This window comes from Athalia rosae, chromosome 1 (genome assembly GCF_917208135.1).
Source record: "Athalia rosae chromosome 1, iyAthRosa1.1, whole genome shotgun sequence".
Lineage (NCBI taxonomy): Eukaryota > Metazoa > Arthropoda > Insecta > Hymenoptera > Athaliidae > Athalia > Athalia rosae.
The window spans coordinates 5,803,863-5,810,575 of NC_064026.1; the positions used below are offsets into that span (position 1 = coordinate 5,803,863).

A 6,713-nucleotide genomic window follows, 5' to 3' on the forward strand; every position below is an offset into this window, starting at 1 on the left:
TTCTTTTCATTTAGTTTATTTAGATATATATTTTTATTATTTCATTTGGTCGTGCTGACGAAATGTTATCTTGAGAGGTAGTAAATGCGGTCACACGACAGACCTCCTCCTCCTCCTCCTCCTCACTGCGAGTCGGACGATTAGTTTTCATCGCAATTCAGCGGATTGTTATACGGCTCTTTTTATTTCAATTTCAAATTTCGCATTTATCTGTTTTCATTGCACATTTATTGCCATGATTATTCACGTCTTGAAATTGTTATCTGTTTTTCGCTTGAGTTAGGAAATTTATAGCCATTGCAGGCTTCGAGAGCCAATATTTGATTTGAGCTATTCAGAGTTCGATGTGTCGAAAAGTTATTAGGATTTTGGACATAAACGCAGATACATTTTGCTAAAAACGTAACCATTTTTCGTTCATTATTATCAATACCAGTATTATTACTATCATTATTTAGATTTCCCCCTCCCGCTGCAGATAGGATCGCCACATTTATATATAAAAGAGTTGATATTATTCCGGCAACGTGAACGCGTTCGAAGTATTACATTCGCGGAGAATTTTGATATTTCGTGTTCGTCCCAAGGCGAAACGTGAAACTATTTTCTCATTTAATTTATTTGTTCATTTACTTTTTTCTCGTCGGCGGAATCATCGCCAAAAGGTCCCGCGTTCGAATTCTGTTTTTTTCGACGAATCGGAGGTAATACTTGTTTTGGATTATTATCGCGTCGTGAGATTTCAACGACCGCAGTTGCACAACAAGCGAAGAGTCGATTCATTCGTTTTTTAGTTTAGTCGTAATAAGAAATTTTCCCCAATCAACGATTCACGACGTTACTACTTTCGCCGAAAACAAGAAAAATTATACAGCGTATCTACGCTACCAGGTAAAAGCTGAGCAAAAAAATTTAGTTCATCAATAAACCATTTCACTTAACCGGTCTAATAGCAGTAGGTACGTCAACCGATTGTGAGTCTTTATTTACGTACCGTCGTTACTTACGAGTAGTGGAATACATTATAGGGTTACCTCGTACAGTCGACGTCCAATTACACCATCGTCTAGACTGTGAAGCGATTGGCACGTTGACATTGTGTCAGTTGTACGTATGCAGTGGGGTCGCCTGGATCATGTGCTGCAAATCTGCAGAACTGCTTCACAGGCGGAAAAAAAAAAAAACAAGTAGGAAAAATATTAAACAATCTGAGATAAGCTCTTTTGTTCGTTTCACAATATTCTGCGAGTCAATGAGAATGCTATAAAATTTATGGTATTCAAAGTCAGGGAAAAGAATGATGCAGTTTTCGATATAGCTCGAATGCTTTATTCAGCTTATTCACGTTTTCAGACGCAATAAAATGATAAAAGAATAACAAATCAAAACGTCGACGTGCGGACTGCGGTGTTGAAAATTATTTTTTTCACTTGCGGTTTATGAAAGAATTTACCGAACTCGATAATAAAGAATTATGTCGGACCTGCAGCGTTTGACATTTCGAGTCCGGCGCTGGTATACGAGAATTTCAGATATCGCACTTCGCGAGCGGTTTCCAAGCGATTAATTCCGATAAACAAATTTCACGAATGTATCCGACCATCTGATCCTGACGTGTGTATGCGATAGCGTCAGTACAGAGCAGCTGTATATAGGGCGTGCTAACGTTTTCCTAAATATCTGTAATTAGAGTAACAAAAAAAAAAAGTTTATCTTCAAACGAGATACTTATTAATGGCGTTCGTCGCGTCGCGGAAGATGAAAATCTAGGCCAGAGGAAGTTGCCTGTCGTTTTCTACTGCGGTAAACACCCGCATGAATATGGGTATATATATATATATATAAGTGTACACGAAAACAGCTACCACCTACAGACACGCTCGGCTGAACCAACTTTGTTCGTGTTATAAATGCAAAATGCAGATTTTTCGCCCCGCCAAATTACCTTTACTACACATAAGATGGACGATCAATGAAAAATTATGATATCGGCTAAATTTTGCGGAGGTTATAGGTAAAATCCTTCGATTTTTTCACGTGCCGCTTTCACGTCTCCCGTAGTCATTCCCACGACGCCATATCGGGCTTATGTATTTTACATTACAGTAATGAGGGTTCGCTATGTGCGCCTTGGTGCTAATATTTGCGCTGTTTTTTACAGCCTCTACCAGCTATGATCCGAGTGGCATTGATATTGAACTTTCTTCGCGCAAGAAAATACATTACATGACTCGAGCTGTGAGGTCGCCCAAGAAACACAAGGCAGAGCGAGATGAATTTGAAAAGCCGTTGGACAACGACGTCGGAGATTGACGAATTAGGAAAAATAGTTTTTCCCCGGTGCACAGAGCTGGCTTGTCAGTCGGTGTTAAACGCCCCATGAGATTTCCGTGACAGGACGACGGTAAGAAATCAAACTATTTCACGCTTTTTCAACGTTCACAGCATCAAATTTAGAATCGCTTACTCAGCGATGATCATCGGCTCGTGTAGTTCCAGTGGGCGGGCTTTGTGCGTTGCGATGATGTTTGATATGCCGATGAGTCAGAAGCACACTGTTCTAGTTTCAATATAACGCACGTATACAATAATGTCCACACTGAATTCCATGGATTAGGTATCCGTTTCCTTTTGTTCGGGGAAAAAATTTGGTCGAGGGAACTCATTTCTCCGGACGGTAATCGATCACTTCGCAAATTGGTGATATTTTTTTGAATTCTCTGTAGAAAAAATGACGATAACAAAAATTTACATTTCAAATCATGCGCATCTGTATGATGAGTACAGAGGCTAATTGTTAGAAACCTTGGCGCGGTTCGATGGTTTTGCTGACGCAAAATAGTCTACACGCACGAACTGACGAGAGAATGCCATATATGCGATCGGAGCAACGTCACTTTGACGTCAGATTGAAAATAAATCGTCGCACACCTCCGAAACGTTACGAAATTGGACGGGGAAAATTGAGATGAAAATATTCAACCGTCAAACAGACGCGCCTCTATTGGGTAAGGCAATCGTCGTACGAACGTCATGGAAACTAAACAAAGGATTCGGTACTTCGACATGGTATATTCTCGTGTTTGGTAAAATGCCAACGATTCGGTTACGTAATATCTTGAATTTTTAGGCTGCGGTGGCCTTTGTTGTTGTGGATAGGTAGAAAATCGATTGCCAAAATAAGCTTTATTAAATTAATCTCGTGTCCACGGATCCGACTGTGCGGGATGAAAAATTTTAATTCGACAGAAATTTTTGACGCCGCTGTACAGTCGCATCGATTGTGAGGTTTACCACCTCGCAACTATTGAAACCGCAGTTCTTCAATTTTTGCAATCGCCAAATAACTGTCGGAGTGTTCTGACCTTTACGATGTTATTATCAGCAGACAGCAGCTGCTGCTACACGTTCACTTAACGCCAATGTAAATTCATGTTATCCACTTGTCATAATAATGCGCAGCCCAACTTTTATCTCCGATCCGCCAAATCTTAATTACTGCACTCGAGTCACAGCGCCTATTAATAAAACGCCAACGTATTATCCGAAACTCTTTAAAAGAACAAACTCAAACATATGATGCGCGGTAAAATGGTGAGGTTTTTTTTAATTTAACGCTTATCCAAAAGTCTGCTCGATCATTTTAATTAATAACTCGAACGCACGTACGTGATCGTCCCTCGTTTTTTTATGATTAATTAAAATTTATGAGATGTGACAATGAGTATACAAGCATCGTCTACGAATTACACCAATTGTACATTGACCACTGGTGGTACGCTGTATGTGTGTAAATTGTGAATAATTTACTCGTGTAGGCTTCGCTGTTCATTCGATCAATTTTTATGTATGTCATGCGTGTATAACCCTTACACGGTCGATCTCCATCGCCGTGGAATTAGAAATCACTCGATCTCATCTCCGCAGAAATGACAGGATTACCAGTTTTTTTTTTTTTCTTTTTCCTTCTTTTCCATACCCAGCGTTGGATCCACTTGGATTAATATTTGAAATCGAACATTTTTAATTCAGATGTCGGTAAGGTCGGATTCGTTCGGCTACGATACCACGATTTCCTTAGATCGAGTTGCATCGGGATCGACGCGATATACGAGATCCGAGGAAATCTGATAGAATCCAGAAAAACACATCATTTTCTATTCGCACAATAGCACCGCGTGCATTCTCCATGCGAGTCCGATCTCTCGTGTCTAAATTGAGAATGCACGGCTAAAAATTTATTTACCGCGGTGAGCGCGCGGTCGCAGTTTCAATTTGCGGCGCAGATTTCGTTGTATCAAAGCAATTTTAATGCGAAAAATGAAGATAAATTTTTTTCACCTTTTTATGCCACAACGGTGCACAATCGGCATCGTGAATACCGGAAGTCATTGTTCGCGGGCAATGACGTCAGTCGGAACGTTAAATGAGCCGTTCTATCTCATATACGACCACAATATATGTGTGTCCGCTCTTATGTCGGAATATGATAGGGTTTTCTGCTGCAGTTTCAGTCGGTTGCTTGTTACGTAGTTTTCACGATAGTCGTGCGTATATACACGTATGCAAAGTAGATCGTTACTATCGTTTCAACGAAACTGGCATGTGACCCACAATGTGCCGACATATATGTATATGAGAGAACGAAAAGCGACTGCGAAGAGAGGCCTTCCGGTCTGATTCTTCGTCTTTAGGCGTGCGGAGAAGAACGAATTGCAGCCGGATCGTCGCGACCGTAACATGCAAAGCGCAGAAACAAAATGTCATAATCTTTCCTCGGAAATTTAGATGCAGTACATTTTTCCTCCTCATCTCCCCCACCCTCTTGCTCTTATATATGTACATTCCTCCCGTTGCATAGCGGGCAATATTTCCTTCGGCGTTTATTAGTTATCGATTTCCGGTTAATCGAATTGTCCGACCTTTCGTATACTTACCTACGCCCTGGTCAGCGAATCCTCCGTCTATACGTATACACACCTCTCGTACAAGCCATACGTATAAATATATCAACGATTACACGTGTAGTATTTTATTACTTTTTTACCTGTGTATGTCGTCCACCTATACAACATACGTAGCCATATCCACTCACAATTGCAGCAAGCGGAAGCGTATCTATACCGGCGTGCGGAATATATGCAGGTGCAAGGTAGTTAGACAGGTGCAGGTATGAGTTTCACGCGAAACCCTGCACGGGGTCATCCGCTTTGGCGACGAACGATACATAGGTGTATACGAAGGTGTACAACGAACATGCAGCGAGTACGTGTACGTGCACTCGTATGTACCTATTATCGAGGTACATACATTTTACGTACATACACCAATGTACAATGTACACAAGTGTTCGTGAAGGCGGTACGTTCGCGCGCGTTGCACGAGGAAAGGATAAAATCGTGCTTCCCACATCGTAAACACGTTAATAATAAAACAGATGTGTCGTGGAAAACTATGCGATGTGTGATTTCCTTATCGGCGCACAAGTCGGTGGTTTGCTCAGGTAAATTAAGTACGGCGTTATAAACGCAGCATTCGTATTTTCTTTATTTAACTTCGCTTTTTTTAAAAAATGTTTTTTTCACATACTTCCTACCGACACGAATTATGGTCGATATTTTGTAGGTGCGAAGCAAGTCCGTTGAACGTACGATCTACGTTACCGAGTCCCACAGTCACGATGCGAGCCATGCTTTCAGCTGTCTATGATTTTTCAAAACGAAAAATAAAAACAAACCCGAGTAAACAATAAACTTAATTATTCCATCGTCGACGTACGATGTGAAAGTGGTATTCTCTCTGGTAATGCAATTGCCGATATATCGCGTGAGTATGTTATAAAATCTGCACCGTACTTTGCTCCGAACTTGCGACGTTTTTATGAAACGAAAAGAAAAGGTCTCCAGACTTATGCGATGAAATTTTATGCGCAGGAAATCTTTCGCAGTTTATATATCATAATTCTACTGTAAGCGAAAGGTGTAGATGTTAACGCCGCAAGACTCCGCAGGCGCATTCGGCACGTTGCAACGAAATATCAAACATTGAAACTACAATAGTGATTCGTATAGTGAATTAGTACAACTCGTTATCTTATCTAAAAAGTAATGCTTCTCGTTCTCTAGGGCTGACGATGAGTTGAAAATTATTCATGACCCACTTAATAACTCGTATCAATTGAAATTCATCACACAATATGCGGATCGTGCTGCTGCATATGGTCAGCAATTAAACAAACTCAATCAATCGTCATATCTTGCATGATAATTTACTCCAGTGTTTTCCCCATTAAGAATTATCGAATGTTCGTTTCCTATTTCCATTTTGATTCGCCCTTAAATATCCAATTAGGCCGCTTTGTTACGATTGATTGAATTCTGTGATTGAATATCGACGAGAAGAAAAAAAAACGCTGCAGGAAATCTGAAAGATCATTTTGAATTTTATTTTTGACCTTACGATTAGACGAATTCAATTGAATCGGAGAACGTGAGCGCGAATTTCGATTTTACGTACCTAGTTGAGAAAAACCAATAGAAAGATGAACGAAAAAACGAATACGGCGATAATTTCGTAAGTTCTCCATCTGGTACACTCGACCGTGATCATATTTATTTCTAAATTCTTTTATTTTCTTAGGTGTATTTTAATTACCGTATACACCGAACAGACGATACGCCGACAGCGATAATTGTTTTATTTTCGTCGGTAAG

The 6,713-nt window shown here is 40.2% G+C and overlaps 1 protein-coding gene across 10 annotated transcripts in view; it reads left to right on the forward strand.

Moving 5' to 3' along the window:
• The window catches only part of LOC105688284 (multiple coagulation factor deficiency protein 2 homolog), a 61,055-nt gene that overhangs the window by 20,867 nt on the left and 33,475 nt on the right, over positions 1-6,713 (forward strand). For 6 of the 10 annotated variants that reach the window (XM_048655092.1, XM_048655116.1, XM_048655112.1 and 3 more), the window contains one exon: positions 2,162-2,404. The exons of 1 other annotated variant lie outside the window; for it this stretch is intronic. The gene's annotated coding sequence lies outside the window, so the exon portion shown is untranslated. Of the gene's footprint in view, positions 1-503; positions 705-872; positions 892-1,047; positions 1,188-2,161; positions 2,405-6,713 lie in introns of those variants that run through there. 3 more of the 10 variants (XM_048655083.1, XM_048655098.1, XM_048655087.1) reach the window with 3 other exon arrangements.